Source organism: Aegilops tauschii, chromosome 2, assembly GCF_002575655.3.
Source record: "Aegilops tauschii subsp. strangulata cultivar AL8/78 chromosome 2, Aet v6.0, whole genome shotgun sequence".
NCBI classification, from domain to species: Eukaryota; Viridiplantae; Streptophyta; class Magnoliopsida; order Poales; family Poaceae; genus Aegilops; species Aegilops tauschii.
The window spans coordinates 538,123,407-538,145,846 of NC_053036.3; the positions used below are offsets into that span (position 1 = coordinate 538,123,407).

Consider the following 22,440-nt stretch of genomic DNA (forward strand, 5'->3'; position numbering starts at 1 on the left):
GGTGCCGTGTCGGTGTCGGGGTCGGGGTGTCGGGTCAGGCTCGGGGTTGGGGTGTCGGGGTCGGGGTCGGGGTCGGGGTCGGGGTGCCGGGTCGGGGTCGGGGTGCCGTGTCGGTGTCGGGGTCGGGGTGTCGGGTCAGGCTCGGGGTCGGGGTGTCAGGGTCGGGGTTGGGGTCGGGGTGTCGGGGTCGGGGTCTAGGGGTCGGGGTGTCGTGTCGGGGTGCCGGGTCGGGGTCGGGGTGCCGTGTCGGGTCGGGTTTTTTTCCTCTTTTTTCCTTTTCTTCTTCTTCCTATTCTTCCTTTTCTTCCTCTTCTTCTTTTTTCTTCTCCTCCTCCTCCTCTTCTTCTTCCTTTCCTTTTTCCTCTTCTTCTTCTCCCCCTCTCCTCTTTTTTCTTCTTCTTCTTCCACTTCTTCTTTTTTCTTCTCCTCCTCCTCTTCTTCTTCTTCCTTTCCTTTTTCCTCTTCTTCTTCTCCTCCTCTCCTCTTTCTTCTTCTTCTTCTTCTTCTTCTTCTTCTTCTTCTTCTTCTTCTTCTTCTTCCTCTTCTTCTTTTTTCTTCTCCTCCTCCTCTTCTTCTTCTTCCTTTCCTTTTTCCTCTTCTTCTTCTCCTCCTCTCCTCTTTTTTCTTCTTCTTCTTCTTTCCTCAAACTAAACTAAACCTAAAACTAAACCTAAAACTACAACTAAAACTAAATCTAAACTAAAACTAAAACTAAAAAGGAAAAAAACAAAAAAAACAGAAAAAGGGGGGCTCACCTGGGGGTGGAGGAGGCCGGTGGAGGAGGGGGCGGGGCGGTGGAGGAGGCGGCCTGGGGCGGCGGGCGGCCGTGCCTGGGGCGGCGGGGGGCCGGGCCCTGGCGGTGGGGCGCGGGGCGGCGGGGCGGTGGGGGCGACGGGGCCCCGGGGCGGCGGAGGCGACGGGGCGGCGGGGGGCCGGGCCCGGGCGGCGGGGCGCGTGGCGGCGGGAGGCCGGGGCGGGGGGGGGGGGGGGGCGACGGGGCGGTGGGGGCGACGGGGCCCCGGGGCGGCGGGGGCGACGGGGCGGCGGCGGCGCGCGGCGGGCGGCGGCGGCGGCGGGGTGGGAAGAGAGAAACGGCGAGGGAGAGAAGAAGTGAGTAACGGGCGGGGGGTACGGGCCGTTAGGTAGTGAGCTCTTTGCCGTCTGCCTCTCTTTGCCGTCCGCCCTTTTGCCTCTTTGCCGTCTGCTGGCAGACGGCAAAGAGGTGGGCCGTTAAGTTTTTTCCAAACGGGTAGGGGGTGGGGGCCACCTCACTCTTTGCCGTCCGCCAGCGGACGGCAAAGATTCTTTGCCGTCTGCTGGCTGATGGCAAAGAGCTCGCAGATGGCAAAGAGCTTCTTTGCCGTCCGCCTTTTCTTTGCCGTCTGCTTTTGGGTAGCTGACGGCAAAGAAGCTCTTTGCCATCAGCTAGCAGACGGCAAAGAGCTGGCAGATGGCAAATTAGCTGATTCCAGTAGTGACATATTATTCAATAGAATTTCAGCTTCATCCGGTGTTCTTTCCCTGAAAACAGAACCAGCACAACTATCCAGGTAATCTCTGGAAGCATCGGTTAGTCCATTATAAAAGATATCAAGTATTTCATTTTTCTTAAGAGGATGATCAGGCAAAGCATTAAGTAATTGGAGAAGCCTCCCCCAAGCTTGTGGGAGACTCTCTTTTTCAATTTGCACAAAATTATATATTTCCCTTAAAGCAGCTTGTTTCTTATGAGCAGGGAAATATTTAGCAGAGAAGTAATAAATCATATCCTGGGGACTACGCACACAACCAGGATCAAGAGAATTAAACCATATCTTAGTATCACCCTTTAATGAGAACGGAAATATTTTAAGGATATAAAGGTGGCGAGATTTATCATCATTAGTGAACAGGGTGGCTATATCATTTAATTTAGTAAGATGAGCCACAACAGTTTTAGATTCATAGCCATGAAAAGGATCAGATTCAACCAAAGTAATTATATCAGGATCAACAGAAAATTCATAATCCTTATCAGTAACACAGATAGGTGAAGTAGTAAAAGTAGGGTCAGGTTTCATTCTAGCATTAAGAGATTGCTGCTTCCATTTAGCTAATAACCTCTTGAGCTCGTATCTATCGTTGCAAGCTAAAATAACTCTAGCAGCTTCTTTTTCCAGAACATAACCCTCAGGAACAACAGGCAATTCATATTTATTAGGGGGAGAGTCTTCATCATCACTTTCATCAATATTATCAGTTTCAATAATTTCATTCTCTCTAACCCTACCAAGTTGTTCATCAAGAAATTCACCAAGTGGCACAGTAGTATCAAGCATAGTAGTAGTTTCATCATAAGTATCATGCATAGCAAAAGTGGCATCATCAATAACATGCGACATATCAGAACGAGTAGCAGAAGCAGGTTTGGGTGTCGCAAGCTTACTCAAAACAGAAGGTGAATCAAGTGCAGAGCTAGATGGCAGTTCCTTACCCCCCCTCGTAGTTGAGGGATAAATTGTTGTCTTAGCGTCTTTCAAGTTCTTCATAGTGACCAGCATATATAAATCCCAAGTGACTCAAAGAATAGAGCTATGCTCCCCGGCAACGGCGCCAGAAAATAGTCTTGATAACCCACAAGTATAGGGGATCGCAACAGTTTTCGAGGGTAGAGTATTCAATCAAATTTATTGATTCGACACAAGGGGAGCCAAAGAATATTCTCAAGTATTAGCAGTTGAGTTGTCAATTCAACCACACCTGGATAACTTAGTATCTGCAGCAAAGTGTTTAGTAGCAAAGTAGTATGATAGTAACGGTAACGGTAACAAAAGTAATATTTTTGGGTTTTGTAGTGATTGTAACAGTAGCAACGGAAAAGTAAATAAGCGGAGAACAGTATATGAAAAGCTCGTAGGCATTGGATCGGTGATGGAGAATTATTCCGGATGTGGTTCATCATGTAGCAGTCATAACATAGGGTGACACGGAACTAGCTCCAATTCATCAATGTAATGTAGGCATGTATTCCGAATATAGTCATACATGCTTATGGAAAAGAAGTTGCATGACATCTTTTGTCCTACCCTCCCGTGGCAGCGGGGTCCTAATGGAAACTAAGGGATATTAAGGCCTCCTTTTAATAGAGTACCGGACCAAAGCATTAACACATAGTGAATACATGAACTCCTCAAACTATGTTCATCACCGGGAGTGGTCCCGATTATTGTCACTTCGGGGTTGCCGGATCATAACACATAGTAGGTGACTATAGACTTGCAAGATAGGATCAAGAACTCACATATATTCATGAAAACATAATAGGTTCAGATCTGAAATCATGGCACTCGGGCCCTAGTGACAAGCATTAAGCATAGCAAAGTCATAGCAACATCAATCTCAGAACATAGTGGATACTAGGGATCAAACCCTAACAAAACTAACTCAATTACATGATAGATCTCATCCAACCCATCACCGTCCAACAAGCCTACGATGGAATTACTCACGCACGGCGGTGAGCATCATGAAATTGGTGATGGAGGATGGTTGATGATGACGACGACGAATCCCCCTCTCCGGAGCCCCGAACGGACTCCAGATCAGCCCTCCCGAGAGGTTTTAGGGCTTGGCGGTGGCTCCGTATCGTAAAACGCGATGAATCCTTCTCTCTGATTTTTTTTCTCCCCGGAAGTGAATATATGGAGTTGGAGTTGAGGTCGGTGGAGCGTTAGGGGGCCCACGAGGCAGGGGGCGCGCCCAGGGGGGCAGGCGCGCCCCCACCCTCGTGGACAGGGTGTGAGCCCCCTGACATGGATTTTTCTTCCAGTATTTTTAATATATTCCAAAAAGATGTTCCGTGGAGTTTTAGGTCATTCCGAGAACTTTTGTTTCTGCACATAAATAACACCATGGAAAGTTTGCTGAAAACAGCGTCAGTCCGGGTTAGTTCCATTCAAATCATGCAAGTTAGAGTCCAAAACAAGGGCAAAAGTGTTTGGAAAAGTAGATACGACGGAGACGTATCAGGGATAGATTGGTAGGAAAAGACCATCGCCCATCCCCGACCGCCACTCATAAGGTTGACAATCAAAGAACACCTCATGTTTCAAATTTGTCACACAACGGTTACCATATGTGCATGCTACGGGACTTGCAAACTTCAACACAAGTATTTTTAAAATTCACAACTACTCAACTAGCATGACTCTAATATTACCATCTTCATATCTCAAAACAATCATCAAGTATCAAACTTCTCATAGTATTCAATGCACTTTTTATGAAAGTTTTTATTATACCCATCTTGGATGCCTATCATATTAGGACTAATTTTATAACCAAAGCAAATTACCATGTTGTTCTAAAGAACTCTCAAAATAATATAAGTGAAGCATGAGAGATCAATAATTTCTATAAAATAAAACCACCACCGTGCTCTAAAAGATATAAGTGAAGCACTAGAGCAAAATTATCTAGCTCAAAAGATATAAGTGAAGCACATAGAGTATTCACTACAGGAATTTGCTACTTTGCCATCTGCCACGGCAGACGGCAAAGGCAAGGATGGCGGACGGCAAAGGCCTTTGCCGTCTGCTGCGGACGGCAAAAGGCTCCGGAAAGTAGGCATCGACAAAGAGCTTCTTTGCCGTCTGCTTTTTGAAGCGGACGGCAAAGGGGCCTTTGTCATCAGCGGCGGACGGCAAAGATGCCCTCCCTTTGCCGTCTTTCAAATGCAATCTTTGCCGTCAGCCTCGTAAAATCATGGACGGCAAAGAATTTAGTAAATATTAAAAAAAACGTTCGGTAAGCAGCCTGTCCAGCGTCCTGCGTTTGGCGTGTCCGGTGCCCAATCCGCCCGCGGCTGCGCCGGAGCTCACCATATTCATCCGGGCGCTGGATCCGATTGCGACCCCTCCCTTCGATGAGGGCCAGCACCCAGCACCCTTGGTTGCGGGTAGAGCTGCCGCAGGCCGCCGCTGCTCGAGGTGGGAGGTGGTGCAGCGTCGAGGTATCGGGCCGGCAGGGGCAAACGGGGACCGGGCCAGGCACGGCGGCGTCGAGGGCGAAGAGAGAAGGGGCCAGCGCCGGCGGGCGAGGTGGTGGCCGGAAGGAGCAATGGGGCCCGGGGCCGGCGGGGGCAAAAGGGGACGGGGCCGGGCACGGCGGCGTCGGGGGCGAAGAGAGAAGGGGCCTGCGCCGGCGGGCGAGGTGGTGGCCGGAAGGGGGCGATGGGGGCCGGGGCCGGCGGGGGCAAACGGGGACGGGGCCGGGCATGGCGGCGTCGGGGGAGAAGAGAGAAGGGGCCGTGCCGGCGGGCAAGGTGGTGGCCGGAAGGGGGCAACGGGAGCCGGGGACGGCGGCCGGCTGGAGCGACGAGAGGCGGGGAGCAGAGGCGTACGAGAGAGAAGGGAGACAGTTCGTGGTGGGGGTGGCTCTCAGGAGGATAAGGGAGAGAGAGAGAGTGGGTGGTGGGGGCGTGGGTTGTGGAGATGCATGTGTGGAGCAGATCATGCCATGTCATCGATCCGTGTGATCGATCCGCGTGGTGTGCTTTCTCTTTGCCGTCCGCTGGCGGACGGCAAAGAATTTTTGCCGTCCACCAGCAGACGGCAAAGAAACTGGCCATTAGGTTGTCCTCGTAAGCCCGCCACCCACCCTCTTTGCCGTCAGCTAGCAGACGGCAAAGCTTCTTTGCCGTCCGCTAGCAGACGGCAAAGATATGGCTGATGGCAAACCCTATATTTCCCATCCGCTGCCTCTTTGCCGTCCGCTTTCTGGTGGCTGATGGCAAAGCCTTCCTTTGCCATCCGCTGGCTGACGGCAAAGAGTCGGCAGACGGCAAATCTGCTGATTCCAGTAGTGATTCTAATAAATTCCAATCCATGTGTGTCTCTCTCAAAAGGTGTGTACAACAAGGATGATTGTGGTAAACTAAAAAGTAAAGACTCAAATCATACAAGACGCTCCAAGCAAAACACATATCATGTGGTGAATAAAAATATAGCCTCAAGTAAAGTTACCGATGGACGAAGACGAAAGAGGGGATGCCTTCCGGGGCATCCCCAAGCTTAGGCTTTTGGTTGTCCTTGAATTTTACCTTGGGGTGCCTTGGGCATCCCCAAGCTTAGGCTCTTGCCACTCCTTATTCCATAATCCATCAAATCTTTACCCAAAAACTTGAAAACTTCACAACACAAAACTCAACAGAAAATCTCATTAGCTCCGTTAGAGAAATAAAACAAACCACCACAATAAGGTACTGTAATGAACTCATTATTTATTTATATTGGTGTTAAACCTACTGTATTCCAACTTCTCTATGGTTCATACCCCCCGATACTAGCCATAGATTCATTAAAATAAGCAAACAACACACGAAAAACAGAATCTATCAAAAACAGAATAGTCTGTAGCAATATGATTTGTTCGAATACTTCTGGAACTCCAAAAATTCGGAAAAACTAGGACAACCTGGAAAATTTGTATGTTGATCTACTGCAAAAAGAATTGGCAATTTATCACGTTCTGGTGAACTTTAACAATTATTTTTGTGATCGCAAAGTTTCTGTCTTTTTCAGCAAGATCAAACAACTATCACCCAAGAAGATCCTATTGGTTCTACTTGGCACAAACACTAATTAAAACATAAAAACACATCTAAATAGAAGCTAGATGAATTATTTTTTACTAAACAGAAACAAAAAGCAAGAAAAATAAAATAAAATTGGGTTGCCTCCCAACAAGCGTTATCGTTTGACGCCCCTAGCTAGGCATAAAGGCAAGAATAGATCTAAGTATTACCATCTTTGGTATGCAATCCATAAGTGGCTCTCATAATAGATTCATAAGGTAATTTAATTTTCTTTCTAGGAAAGTGTTTCATGCCTTTCCTTAACGGAAATTGGAATCTAATATTTCCTTCTTTCATATCAATAATTGCACCAATCATTCTAAGGAAAGGTCTACCAAGAATAATAGGACATGTAGGATTACAATCTATATCAAGAACAATGAAATCTACGGGCACATAATTCCTATTTGCAACAATAAGAATATCATTAATCCTTCCCAGAGGTTTCTTAATGGTGGAATCCACAATATGCAAATTTAAAGAACAATCATCAAATTCACGGAAACCTAACACATCACACAAAGTTTTTGGAATCGTTGAAACACTAGCACCCAAATCACACAAAGCATAGCATTCATGATCTTTAATCTTAATTTTAATAGTAGGTTCCCACTCATCATAAAGTTTTCTAGGGATAGAAACTTCCAATTCAAGCTTTTCTCCATAGGATTGCATTAGAGCATCAACAATATGTTTGGTAAAAGCTTTATTTTGACTATAAGCATGAGGAGAATTTAACACGGATTGCAACAAGGAAATACAATCTATTAAAGAACAATTATCATAATTAAATTCCTTGAAATCCAAAATAGTGGGTTCATTGCTACCTAAAGTTTTGACCTCTTCAATCCCACTTTTACCAATTTTTGCATCGAGATCTAAAAACTCCGAATCATTGGGACGCCTCTTAACTAAAGTTGACTCATCTCCAGTCCCATCTTTATCAAGATTCATATTGCAAAACAAAGATTTAATAGGAGACACATAAATAACTTTTATATCTTCATCATTATTATCATGAAAACTAGAAGAACACGCTTTCATAAAGCAATCTTTTTTAGCACGCATCCTAGCGGTTCTTTCTTTGCACTCATCAATGGAAATTCTCATAGCTTTGAGAGACTCATTGATATCATGCTTAGGTGGAATAGATCTAAGTTTCAAAGAATCAACATCAAGAGAAATTCTATCCATGTTCCTAGCCAACTCATCAACTCTTACGCAATTTTTCTTCAAGCAAAGCATTGAAATTCTTTTGCGAACTAATAAATTCTTTAACACTAGTCTCAAAATCAGAGGGCATCTTATTATAATTTCCATAAGAGTTGTTGTAGGAATTACCATAATTATTAGAGGAATTACTAGGAAACGACCTAGGATTAAAATTACCTCTATACGCGTTGTTACCAAAATTGTTCCTACCAACAAAATTAACATCCATAGATTCATTATTATTCTCAATCAAAGTAGACAAAGGCATATAATTAGGATCAATAGGAGCACTCTTATTAGCAAACAATTTCATAAGTTCATCCATCTTTCCACTCAAAATATTAATCTCTTCTATCGCATGAACCTTTTTACTAGTAGATCTTTCGGTGTGCCATTGAGAATAATTAACCATAATATTATCTAGGAGTTTAGTAGCTTCTCCTAAAGTGATTTCCATAAAAGTGCCTCCCGCAGCCGAATCTAAAAGATTTCTAGAAGCAAAATTCAATCCAGCATAAAAAATTTGTATGATCATCCATAAATTCAAACCATGAGTAGGGCAATTACGTATCATTAATTTCATCCTCTCCCAAGCTTGTGCAACATGCTCATGATCAAGTTGCTTAAAATTCATAATATTGTTTCTAAGAGAGATGATCTTAGCGGGAGGAAAATACTTAGAGATAAAAGCATCTTTGCACTTATTCCATGAATCAATACTATTTTTAGGCAAAGACGAAAACCAAGTTTTAGCACGATCTCTAAGTGAAAACGGAAATAGCTTCAATTTAACAATATCATTATCCACGTCTTTCTTCTTTTGCGTATCACACAAATCAACAAAGTTGTTTAGATGTGTAGCGGCATCTTCACTAGGAAGGCCAGAGAATTGATCTTTCATGACAAGATTCAACAAAGCAGCATTAATTTCACAAGATTCAGCATCGGTAAGAGGAGCAACCGGAGTGCTAAGAAAATCGTTGTTGTTGGTATTGGAAAAGTCACACAATTTAGTATTGTCTTGAGCCATCGTGACAAACAATCCAACACACAAGCACACAAGAAGCAAGCGAAAAGAGACGAACGAAAAAAGAAGGCGAATAAAACGACAAGAGTGAAGTGGGGGAGAGGAAAATGGCAAATAATGTAATGCGAGCGATAAGAGTTTGTGATGGGTACTTGGTATGTCTTGACTTGACTTGACTTGGCGTAAGCCTCCCCGGCAACGGCGCCAGAAATCCTTCTTGCTACCTCTTGAGCATGCATTGGTTTTCCCTTGAAGATGAAAGGGTGATGCAACAAAGTAGCGTAAGTATTTCCCTCAGTTTTTGAGAACCAAGGTATCAATCCAGTAGGAGGTTACACGCAAGTCGCCTCGTACCTACACAAACAAATGAGAACCTTGCAACCAACGCGATAAAGGGGTCGTCAATCCCTTCACGGCCACTTGCAAAAGTGAGATCTGATAGAGATAATAAGATAAATATTTTTGGTATTTTTCTGATATAGATTGGAAAGTAAAGATTGCAAAATAAAAGACGGAAGAAATAGTAAATTTATAGGAAAATAATATGATGGAAGATAGACCCGGGGGCCATAGGTTTCACTAGTGGCTTCTCTCAAGATAGCATGATCTACGGTGGATGAACAAATTACTGTCGAGCAATTGATAGAGAAGTGCATAGTTATGAGAATATCTAGGCATGATCATGTATATAGGCATCACGTCCTTGACAAGTAGACCGAAACGATTGTGCATCTACTACTATTACTCCACACATCGACCCCTATCCAGCATGCATCTAGAGTATTAAGTTCATAAGAACAGAGTAACGCATTAGGCAAGATGACATGATGTAGAGGGATAAACTCAAGCAATATGTTATAAACCCCATCTTTTTATCCTTGATGGCAACAATACAATACATGCCTTTCTGCCCCTGCTGTCACTGGGAAAGGACACCGCAAGATTGAACCCAAAGCTAAGCACTTCTCCCATTGCAAGAAAGATCAATCTAGTAGGCCAAACCAAACTGATAATTCGAAGAGAGTTGCAAAGATATTTAAATCATACATATAAGAATTCAGAGAAGAACCAAATATTGTTCATAGATAATCTTGATCATAAACCCACAATTCATCAGATCTTGACAAACACACCGCAAAAAGAATTACATCGAATAGATCTCCAAAAAGATTGAGGAGAACTTTGTATTGAGATCCAAAGAGAGAGAAGAAGCCATCTAGCTAATAACTATGGACCCGAAGGTCTGTGGTAAACTACTCACACATCATCGGAGAGGCTATGGTGTTGATGTAGAAGCCCTCCGTGATCGATTCCCCCTCCGGTGGAGCACCGGAAAAGGCCCCAAGATGGGATCTCATGGGTACAGAAGGTTGCAGCGGTGGAAATAGGGTTTCCTGGTGCTCTCGGATGTTTTCAGGGTATATGAGTATATATAGGCGAAAGAAGTAGGTCGATGGAGCCACGAGGGACCCACGAGGGTGAGGGGCGTGCCTCCCTGCCTCGGGGCTTCCTCATTGCTTCCTTGACGTCCACTCCAAGTCTCCTGGATTGCGTTTGTTCCAAAAATAACTCTCTCGAAGGTTTCATTCCGTTTGGATTCCGTTTGATATTCCTTTCCTGCGAAACACTGAAATAGGCAAAAAAAACAGCAATTTGCACTGGGCCATCAGTTAATAGGTTAGTCCCAAAAATAATATAAAAGTGCATAGTAAAGCCCATTAAACATCCAAAACAGATAATATAATAGCATGGAACAATAAAGAATTATAGATACGTTGGAGACGTATCACCGCTCCCGCGCGCTGGACTCTCGAGCGCTCGCTCGCAACTCCACCCACCCCATCCATCTGCGGCGCCGTCGCCGCCCGGCGACCGTTCCGGCGCTTCCCCGGCCTATCCCCACGCCGCGGCGGCTTCCTCCGCCTCCCTCTAGTCCCGCCGCCCCTCGCGTGCGGCGGTCCGCCGGCGAACAGCGCGCGGCCGCTCGCTGCCGCTCGGTGCCCGCAAGGTGTTCGACAAAATGCGCGCAAGGTATGTATTGCTCAAACTTCATGAATTTGGTGCATGTTGATTGTAGTTTTTATAGCCTAGTATTCAACATTGTAGATGAGTTCGTCGTATGATTCTTTCGAAGAAGAATTTGATATGGAAGAGGAAGAGGATCTTGCAATGATCCTAGCTATGCACATCAATAAAAAACCAAGCACGGTGGTTCGGTTATGGGTCGGCAGAAAATTTGGAGGGATAGGATCGATGCCCATAACAGATTGATGAGGCACTATTTCGTGGAGAATCCCACATACCCGGAGTCATACTTTCGTCACCGGTTTAGAATGAGCACCGAGTTGTTCAGGCGCATTGCAGAGAAACTAGTGAGCCATGACCGGTTTTTCAGCAAAGGAGGAATGCCGCCAGAGAGCTCGGGCATAGCACCTTTCAGAAGGTAACAGCCGCTTTGCATATGTTGGCATACGGTATCCCAGCTGATCTAGTTGATGATCACTTGGCTATGGGTGAGAGCCAAGCCATCATGTGTGTCAAGCGCTTCGCAGTCAGAATTGTCCAAGTGTTTGGCCAGCAGTATTTGAGATCTCCCAATGCTGAAGACGCCGCAAGGCTATTGGAGATGAACAAAGCTTGCAGCTTCCCAGGTATGCTTGGCTCAATAGATTGCATGCACTGGAGTTGGAAGGATTGTCCAAAGGCATGACATGGGCAATTCCATGGCCAAAAAAGGGTTCCACTATAATCCTTGAAGCGGTGGCCAATCAAGAGACTTGGATTTGGCATGCATTCTTTGGAATGCTTGGATCTTTGAATGACATCAATGTTGTCAACCGGTCACCACTGATGAATAAGATTGCAAATGGTGATTTGCCATCGGTGCAGTTTGTAGCAAATGACCGTACATACAACTATGGCTATTATCTTGCGGATGGCATCTACCCAAAGTGGCAAACATTTGTGAAGCCGTTGAAAAAATCGAAAGGTAAGAAAAATCTTGATTTCCACAATGGTCAAGTGGCGGATAGAAAAGATGTGGAGAGAGCTTTTGGGATTTTGCAAGCCCAATTTGCTATTGTGAGAGGACTGGCTAGATTTTGGGATCAAAAAATGCTTTGGTACATCATGCACGCTTGTGTGATCATGCACAACATGATCATCGAGAATGAGCGTGGCCAAGATGTAGACTACTCTCAGTATGATCTCTTGGGACATCCCGTGCGAGTGCGATGAAGGGCTGAAAGGGTGGCCCGTTTTGTTGCCTCCTATCATGCCATTCGACGTCCCGCAGCACATGATGACCTTCAGAAGGATCTCATTGAGGAGTTGTGGGCATGGAATGGACGACAAAGAGCATCATGATTTGTGCGTTCGATGTTGTATTGTTGAACTATTTGTTGTGTTATTGCACTATTTGTTGTATTGAACGATAAACTGTTTGTTTGAGTTGTAATAACAAAATTGAACTATTTATTGTTGATTTATTTTGTTTGTGTTTGATCTTTTTGCTTGTGTTTGGAATGCATATGTTGTTTGTGCGAGAGTCGCGCGCGCTGCATTTTAGCGCCGCTGCTGGAGCCAGCGCTGCCCGCCGCGCCAAACCAGGCGATGGGCGCGCGACAAAGTAGTTTTTAGCGTGCGACGCGTTCGGCGGCTGTTGGAGATGCTCTAAGCCAAGTTAGCTTCGGACACTTGGAGGATTCATTCGTATTTGCCCATCCCATCTCACCCCACCCCACCATCTTTCAGGGCTCGTTTGGTTGCATAGGCACCATACCCAGGGTAGCAAAGCCCCATCGGAGAAAATTTCCATGGCAAGTGGGATCCCTTCCAACGCACAGGGGAAATTTCTGTTGTCGTTTGGTGCAGAAAGAAGGCGGGGGAGCAGGGGGCGAGGTGGAGCAGCCGATGCAACGGGGACGAGGTGAATTCTCCCGAGGTCAAGTGGCTGTGATTTCCTGCCCAGGGAAAGGAAGTGGATCGGGGATGAAACATTCCCTGCCCGATGGCACCAAATCGCCCTCCAGAAAAACTGGGGCACAATTCAATCGTGGTTTCAGGGAAACGGCGGGGATCCCCCCAGGATCCCTTGCTACCAAATGAGGCCTCAAGGTGCTAAAATCTTCTTCCTCATATAGTCACATCCACCAACGATGCGCCGTGAGTAAAACTCGCTGGCCCACGGAGAGCCTCCAGTTCAGCGGCACCAACTTATTTAAATCCAGGAATCCCTCTTTTTAAAAAGGACGCGTCTAGTGGGCGGCCGGCTGCCCACTAGTGCAACCGAGCGGCCGGCTGAAAAAGGAAACCCCATGTTCCCCGCGAAATAGAAAAGGAAGGGCCACCAACCCGGCCGATCGACCGACCACCAAAACAGACCGATCGAGCGGCCACCAACAGAATCGCAAACCGCCCCACGTGGCCAGCTGTTCCCAGCTCGCACCCACGCCCGCTCGCCCCCCACGCCTCAGCCCCTCCCGCGCTGCCTTCTTCTTCTTCTGCACGCCAGAAGGAGATCCAACAGAATCGCCCCCAACCCTTCTTCCTCCTCCTACACAGCCGCCATGGGAGCCCCAAAGTAGAGAAGGAGCTGCTTCAAAAAAGAAGATCTAAGGGCAGGGTGGTCAGAGCCATACCAGGCAGTAACATCAAGTAGGTAAGCCCTCTGCCCCTCTCAACTTCCCCCTTTCTTCTACTGCATATATGTAGGCATATGTAAACCCCCTTCTCCATGGATCTAGGACAAATCCATGGAGAAGCTGCTTCAAAAAAGAGGTGAATCTGGCACATCATACCAGCCTACTTGATGTTACTGTTGGATGTGTTAAACAAGCCAAAAACTACTTGATGCATGCCAAACAAGTTTCTCCCATCTGGATGTGTTAAACAAGCCAACTAAAAACCAGTTCTCTGGCCAATTAAAACATGATTAAAGCCAACTCAACAAGCATCGTAGCCAAAAACTAAACATGCATTCTACCAACTTGTAGTTATTGTTTGCAAATGAACAAATTGACTGTCCAATAGATATGTGCAATGAAAAATTCATAAATGTGCAACTGAACATGCATCCCAGCCAACTGAACCTATATTTTGGCAACTCGGCATGCATGCTAGCCAAAACTAAAACATGCATTGTACCCCACGTGTACTCGGCATGCATGCTAGCCAAAACTGTAGTATATGTGCAAATAAAAACATGTTTTCTGGCCAACTAAACATGCATGTTGGCCAAAACTGAGAAAATGTATCCTGGCCAACTGAGACATCTATTCTAGCCAACTGAATACATTAACTGTCCAACTGAACATGCATGTTGGCCAAAAACTGAAATAAATGCAACCTGGCCAACTGAGACATCTATTCTAGCCAACTAAAAACATTGAATGTCCAACTGAATATGTATGTTGGCCAAGTGGAAAAATGCATCCTGGCAATTGAGACGTCTATTCTAGCGAAACCAGAAATCTGTAGTGTGACAGCAAAAACACAAGAACTTTTGTCCATGGCTAATGAAGCCACAAACCATATTAACATATTCACGCATATAATCTTGTCCCACACATATATTCTGGTCCCACACCTATTGCAAAGCTATAGTGTAAAAATATGTTCAATATACCGGAACTAAAAACATAACGGCGATGAAAATATATAACTACAATCTGTCCTCCAATTCTTCTTTCTTCTTTCACCTGGATTTTCCGTCTCAAATGTAACATCAAATTATGTGCAGAAAAATCTGAAACAGCTCCTTGCCAACACAGAAAACCTATAGATCATTGCAACAAAACAAAGGGAAAAAGTCAGAAAACTCTGTAGTAAAAAGAAGTCATGCTCTTGCCAGCTATTTACTGCAAACTGTGCAACTAACATAACAACTCTGTGCAAACAAAAAAATTCATAACTATTATAATAAAGATTATGCTACAGTCATGTTGCTTTTGGAACTAAGATTGTCACAAAATGGTGTGCAACTGCCTATTTACTAAGTTTTTAGGTTGTTTGAAACACTCTTTTCTGTGGTTACTAACAGATGACATCAATTTCTACTTTTTAATATGTGCAGGGAGTGTGTGGCAGCATCCAAAAAAAGGAAAAAAAATGCTTGATCTCAATGAGTTGCCTCCTGATCTCAATGAGCTTCCTCATGATACGGATCAGTAGCAACCCAACATACAACAAGGAAAATGGACAGAAAATGGTCGATCTGTTTGCTACACGCAGGCAAGTCATGATGGTAACCCTATGGGCCATGACAATGTGGCAGGCCAGTCATCAGACCGTGGTGCTCCTGTAGTGGTGTCTTTGCAGTCAGAGAGCCATACTCTAGATGACACGGGAACCGAGGCAAATGTTCCTGGTCCAACCAAGACTGAGCTAGGAGCTGGGGCTATTGACGGAGCTGTGCAAGGAGAAGAAGGAGAGGATGAGGCTGGTTCTCAACCTATGGAACCCTATGTTGGCATGAGGTTTGACAGCCTTCAAATTGCTAAGGATCACTACAACAGCTACACACTACGGATGGGTTTCTCTATCAAGATGAACACATCTAGACGGACACCCCGCACCAATGAATTGATAAAACAACAGTTTTGCTGCAACAAGTTCAAGAAGCCCAAAGCTGATGATGGAGGAGCTGAGGCTCCTCCTATCCTGGACCCTATTCTAGATCCAAAATCTGTTTACAGTGATGAGGAGATGGAAGAAGAACCTCCAATATTTGCTGAAGAGGAGGCTGGTACTAGTAAGAAGAAGAAGAAGCGCAAACGCGAGACAATAAAGCAGACTCAGTGCAAAGCGAAAATGTTGGTGAAGCTGATAGATGGGCGATGGGAGGTGACGCACTTTGTTCGTGACCACAATCATCCGCTCGTGAACAAACCTTCATTGTCCAAATACTTGAGATCCCACCAAGGCATCTCACCTGATGAAAAGGAGTTTCTACGCATCTTGTATAACTGCAACTTGACTACAGGTGTGGTGTTTTTCTATATCCCTTAAAGAATTAAGTTTTCCTCTAGGCAGTCCAGTGTGCAACTGTTATGGTACTACTGTGCAACTGGTGTCCAACTTCCCATGCTGTTTGTATATCACTTTTGGTGCTTGTTGTGCAACTAGATTGTCTTTACTGTGCAACTACACAATGTCCTGTATGCAAAAAGTGCAAAAGTGTTTTTAAAAAGGTGCAGCTAGGTGTCCATTTCCTGCGATTATCTTCTGTGCCAACACATGTCCTATTACTGTGCAGCTGGATGTGCGCATTCGTGCAACTAAAAAAAGGATATACTGTTTGTTTTTGTATTATGCAGGACGTATGATGCATGTAATGGCAGAGTTCTATGGATCTGAGATGATGGTGCCATTCGGACCAAAGGCAATAACAAATCTTTGTACAAGTTTCCGTAGAGATGACACAAAGGAGGGTGATCTGATTGAGACAATTGTGCACTTCAAGGATATACAAAAAACCGATCCAGACTTCTTCTATAAGGTGAAATATGATGAAGAGGACAGAGTTGTCAACATATTTTGGGTGGATGGCTTAGCTCGAAAAGCTTATGCGGAGGCGTACCACGATTGCATATCGTTTGACACCACCTACATGACCAACATGTACAATATGCCGTTCGCGCCCTTCATAGGAATAAACCGACATGGCCAATCTTTCATGCTGGGTTGCGCGTTTGTGAGGCAGGAGTTGGCATCGAGCTTTGATTGGGTCTTTGGAGCATTCCTAGAGGCTATGGATGGCAAATCTCCTGACAACTTCATCACCGATCAGGATGGTGCAATGAGGCAGTCAATACAGAGCATCTTTCCAACCACCGTGCACCGCTGTTGTCGATGGCACATCATGAAAAAGGCTTAGGAAAAGTTGGTTGGCTGCTGTGCCGGAATCCAGGACTCTCTGATGATTTCAACAAGTGTGTTGACTTCAGCTTCACTATAGACGAGTTTGAGCAGAATTGGGCTAGGTTATTGATGAAGTACGAGGCTATGACACACACGCACTTTGAGAAGTTGTACGAATACAGGTCAACTTGGGTGCCGTGCTACTTCAAACACAGGTTCTTCCCGTTCCTACAGTCTACACAGCGTAGTGAGGGGTTCAACGCCGTCCTGAAAAGATATGTGAACCCACACAACTCAATGCTGAACTTCGTCAAGCAATATGAAAAAAATCCAGAACCACATCCTTGCCAAGGAAGGCTGCAATGATTACAGGACAGAACACCTTGAGATTGAGCTGTGGTCCAACTTCCTAATAGAGAAGCAAGCTTAGAAAACCTATACTAGGGACCTTTACCGCAAGTTCAGAGAAGAGTTTGAGCTGATTGGACGTTATAATGCATTCCAAGTTGGTGCTGATATATTTGAGCTCAGACCGAACCAGGAATTTGTTGCCAAATATGGTTCTCGAAACTACTTGGTGCAGGCAAGGGTGGAGGAGGGTTCCTATTTGTGTGAGTGCTGTAAAATGGACAAGGACGGCATCCTCTGTTGCCACATCCTCAAGGTGTTCACCCATATTGGAGTTGATGTCATACCGGAAAGGTACCTGCTAAGACGGTGGACACCTACTGCTGTACCTAGTGCGCCAGGGACTGGTTATGAGCAACCGGATGAAATGCCTCCTCAATCAAAGAAGCAGATAAGGGAGAGGAACATGATATACGATTTTCGGAAACTAGCAAAGTTTGCGAGTGGTTCTGATCCAGCACAAGCTATTGTATACAAGCATATGCGCGCAGCACGTACCGAGATCGGCCACCTGAACAAGTCCAAGAAAAAGAAAAAACCAACTGCTGCCACGGGGCCATCAGATGATGGCAACCCTCGAGGACCTCCTCCACCTCCAGGCAGCAATCAGGGGGCTCATTATCCAGGTAATTACCTGCCCCAACTCCAGATCTAACTAGGTGTGTAACTTCAGTTGCACACATCATTGTGCCCAGTTGCACACATCATGGTGGCTAGTTGCACAGAACAGGCTGCCTAGTTGCGATGCTGTGTTAGTTCAAGCATCAAGATAACACAACTAACTTGTTTTTCGTGTTCTGGATATAGGTGATGTCAACCCTCAAGGACCTCCTCCACCTCATGGCTGTACACGGCATCCTGTGCCACCTCCTCCCCCGCGTGCTCCTCCCAATGGCCCTACATGCAGCACTCAGGAGGCTCATCATCCAGGTAATTACCTGCCCCAACTCCCCATCAAACTAGGTCTATAACTCCAGTTGCACACATCATGGTGCTCAGTTGCACAAAAACAGGCTACCTAGTTGCACACGCTGTGTTAGTTCGAGCATCAAAGATAACACAACTAACTTGTTTGTCCTGTTCTGGCTATAGGTGATGCCAACCCTCAAAGACCTCCTCCCCCGCCTGGCCCAACTAGCAGTGCCCTGCGTGCTACTCCCAATGGACCTACCGGCAGGACTCAGGGGGCTCATCACCCAGGCAAAATACCTTCCCCAACTCCCAACAAAACTAGGGTGTGTGACTTCAGTTGCACATATCATAGTGCCCAGTTGCACAGAACATGCTGCCTAGTTGCGTGCGCTGTGTTAGTTTGAGGATCAAGCTAAAAATCTAACTTGTTTTTCCTGTTCTGCCCATAGGCGATTACAATCCAAGTACCATGACGGGCCGTGCTACTACAGGTGTTTTTTTCCAACTTAACTTGCACACAGCAACCAGTTAGTTGCACAGCATGGGCTGTGTGGTTGCAGAGAACATCAGTGCTGGTTGCACAACAAAAAAAATACTAATTTTTTTATATGATTATTACACAGGTGATCGTGATGGTCCTACTGCCCCGTTGGAGGCTGCATCCCCTGCACAAGCTTCTGATGATTTTGTGCCCAGGGATCCTCCAAGGTCTACTACAAAGGGTAGGGCAAAGAGTCGACGGTACAAATCGGCGCTGGAGCTACACCCAAAGAAGAAAAACAAATGCAGCCAGTGCCAATCTACAGAGCACACTGCTGGTGTGTGTCCACTCAGGCTACTGTGATTCTGTTTCATCGTTTGTAACTTTGAGACAAAAAGGAAAAGAATGATGTTTTTTTAGCAATGTTGGGACCAAGTGGACACATTCTGCATCTATGATTTCTCTTTATCTAATTATGCTCCTTAAATTAGTTCATGCACTATGTAAAAAAGGTTGCTATTTGTGCCTTTGTTGGCAACTGGTTAAATATTTAGTTGTTGAACAATTGCATGTCCAGTGCTCCTAATGTATCAACAAAAGTGATGATATTGAGTTGCAAACGGAATTACTACTAGTGTGCAACTACAAAATCTGCTTAAAAATTGTGCAAACCAGCAACTTCCTCCATGGAGCAGAGAAAGAAAAAGAGTACTGACCTAGTCCTTGTCGTATCTCAGCAACTTCCTCCATGGGGCGGTGTTGTGCATGCTGGTGACCCAATCATATGCCAGCTTCTTCCTGATGTTGAGTACTTCCTTGGGTTCGTAGTTGGGCAGTTGGCTACCATTCCACTCGGTGGCGTTAAGCAGTGCGAACAGCCCACACTCATTACTGCGATGGACAAGAAAGAAAATTTGTCACATAAAATTATAACCAATAAAGATAATGCACTCTGTGCAACTGCTTATGTTCTACTGTGCAACTGTTTATGTTCTACTGTGCAACTGCTTATGTGCCACTGTGCAACTGCTTATGTGCCAGTGTACAACTACTTATGTGCCACTCTGCAACTGGCTAGATAATCCATTAGAAACTCATAAAAATGATAAACAGATTGCATACTAGTACTGTGTCTTAAAAAACTAAAGATTGCACATGTAGAAAAATTTAAAAACTACAAAATGATGGTAAGAAATTGAGAAGAATGCCATGCTTATTGTCTTACTTGCCAAGCTGCTTCGGTACGTCAATGTCAATAATCTGGAAGTGCTCGATGCTGAACTTTGGGTAATGCTTCCTCCATAGCTGGCGTACTGCCCCCGCGATGGTAGAGGCGGTGGTCATCAGGTCAATGTTGTCCAGCGTCCTGTTTGAGTCAAGAACTTCGAAGCGTCCGTCCCTCAAGTTGCCATTGAAGACCCAATAATGCCTCCCTCCCTCCTTATCGGTTACATCAGCGCACTCGAGCACTGGCAGCATGACCTGCAAGCGTGAACGATTTCAGACACAGATACAGGCTGTAGCTAAGAAAAACAGTAAAAGACTTGGTCAAGTTAAAAACAGGTTGCAACAATTATGTGCCAACTAACAGATGTGTCATGTGCAACTGAACATGCTGTGGGTGCCAACTAAAAGAGATGGACCATGTGGGCACAGCACTCACCAAGTCTTTCTTGTCGAGACGGTTCTTGTAATCAAACTTCTTGTTTATCTCATTCACGTTGTGGATCCCTTGCTGTAAATTCATCTGCAGAGATTATAAAGCATGGCTCAAACTCCTTAGTAGATGAAAGGCCTACCTCAATTGGCCAACAAAAAAAGTGCTACAGAACAAAGATGAGGGTAAAGAAGGTTTTGGAAAAACTTACAGAAAACCTCAGTGGCATAACAACCTTCTTTGACCCATCTGGTAAGTTATCCATGATGTGTAAGATTCCAGTCTCAATAACAATTTTTGACAGCCATTGAACCGGCTTCATCGAATCAACTAACTCCTTTAAAGAAATGTAGAAAGCACCATACCTGATTATCTCAGGGCTGAATTTTTTTGAAAGCAATAAAAAGACAAGTTAGCTCGAAGGGTCACAGCTATGCTTTCTGTGCAACTAAATGGCTGGTCCTGTGCAACTGAAAAAGATATGTATGTAGGCTGTGGGGAGTTAGTTTACCTGGTAGCTTCATCATTTGCTCCTTCGTGATGCCTGGCCCAATACAAGAGGGCATCGTAAAGCTTGTTCACTGCCTCATTGGAGCTGAAAGTCTTCTTCTTGTTGTAGTCAATGAATGGAGACCTTTGAGATGCTGCGGGCCTTATTACCCTCCTCTGTCTTTGTGCAATAGGTGGTCACAAAGAACTGCTCGTGCCAGCTTCTGGTTCTGCGCATATCGGGGTGTGGCAATTCTCTGGTGATCCAACATCTAGCTCTTGAGCTATTGCCTTGCCAGCATCAGCAGCAACGCATCCTTCATTCACAGCTGCTGGGTCCAACTCACACTCATCAATACAAATCACACCGGCTTCCGCTGTTTCTGCTGCTGGAGCAGGTGCTGGAGCATCACCATCTATGCCGAGGTCAAAAGATGGTGCATCGCAGAACCCGTCACCATGATAAGACTTTGATCTTCGTATGGGTTCAAGGACCAGGGCATCTCCTTGCGGCACAAACACGGGTGCATCGTTCACTGACTTGGTTCGCAATAGTGTTGTAGTTGGCGGCCTTGGAGGCTTGCACCTACTTATAATGTTGAACACCTCCTCTTGTGTTAATGGTTGCTGAAAGTCAGCTCTTGGTGATGCAGGCTTGCTTGACTGCTGTGTGCTGGCTCTTGGGGACGGCAATTTGGTAGTAGGAGCACCTCCTTTTGTGTTTGGCATTGAAGCATCTCTATGATTAGGCACCTTGGGGCTTGCAGTTGCAGTGGTGCCTTCCTGAGCAGCTGTGGTGGTTTTGACTGTGACCACGCTGCTAACTGACACATCAGTTGGCACACTGGTATCTGTAGTTGGCATCTTTCCAGTCTGAGTTGGCAGCAACCTAGCAGTACTTGGCACCCCTGCATCAATGGCTGCGGCTCGCAGTTCTCTCTCGTCTCTGAACTCCAAACCTTTTGTGGCTTGTTCCCCCTTTGTGCCCCTGGCAAACTTGACAATCTTTTGCTGCTTAGGTGGTTTTGGTGGGACTGTTGAAAGGGGAGTCTTCCCCTTGATCTGTTGAACTCCTGTGATGGTGGTTGGCTCTCTGCTCACTACAGTTGGCATATCAGTTTGAAGCACAGCTTCCTTGACCATATTTACTTCAGCATCTGCACTCACCATCTTCTCCTTGGTTTGAGGCAACTGCAGATTCTTCTTCATTGAAACTGCTTTACGCTTCTGGACCACGTGAGGGTTTGCCATGGATGCTGCCTTGCTCTTGCCGGAGCTTAGGTCTGGAAGCTGCTTCAAATATTCCTTGTATTTTTCCTTTGAATGAACCCAGTCAAGACCCTTTCCTGCTTCCTCCATGTCAATTTGATTCTTTTCAGCATCACTTGATAAGAATAGGCTCTTGTCAATGGCAAAGTTGATCTTCCCACACATATCTTGGTCGCTAAAATCTAGCACAGGAAAGGTGGTTGGCAAAGCTGGCTTCAAGTTGCAGAGCTTGAACATATCAATGCTGCCCTGAGACTTTGCTTCGTCATTTTTCTTTGACTTAGGCAAATCCTTGTCTTTCCAGCATGTTTTGTCAATTAACATATGTAGTGTGCTCCTGCTACTCAATGAATTGCTGCTGCTGGCAGGGGTGGCAGAAGTGCTAGTCCTCCTGGATGTGTTGCCGCCTGTACCACCAGAACCAGGGGCGTTGTCATCATCATCATCATCATCGCTGCTGTCGCTACCTCCATTGGATCCCCCTTTATCATCACCATAACCATCCTCGTCTT

At 45.5% G+C, this 22,440-nt stretch overlaps 1 pseudogene; it reads left to right on the forward strand.

The window, feature by feature from the left end:
- Positions 1-4,903: 4,903 nt before the first annotated feature.
- LOC109780575 (uncharacterized) lies at positions 4,904-19,089 on the forward strand (annotated as a pseudogene).
- The last annotated feature ends 3,351 nt before the right edge of the window (positions 19,090-22,440 follow it).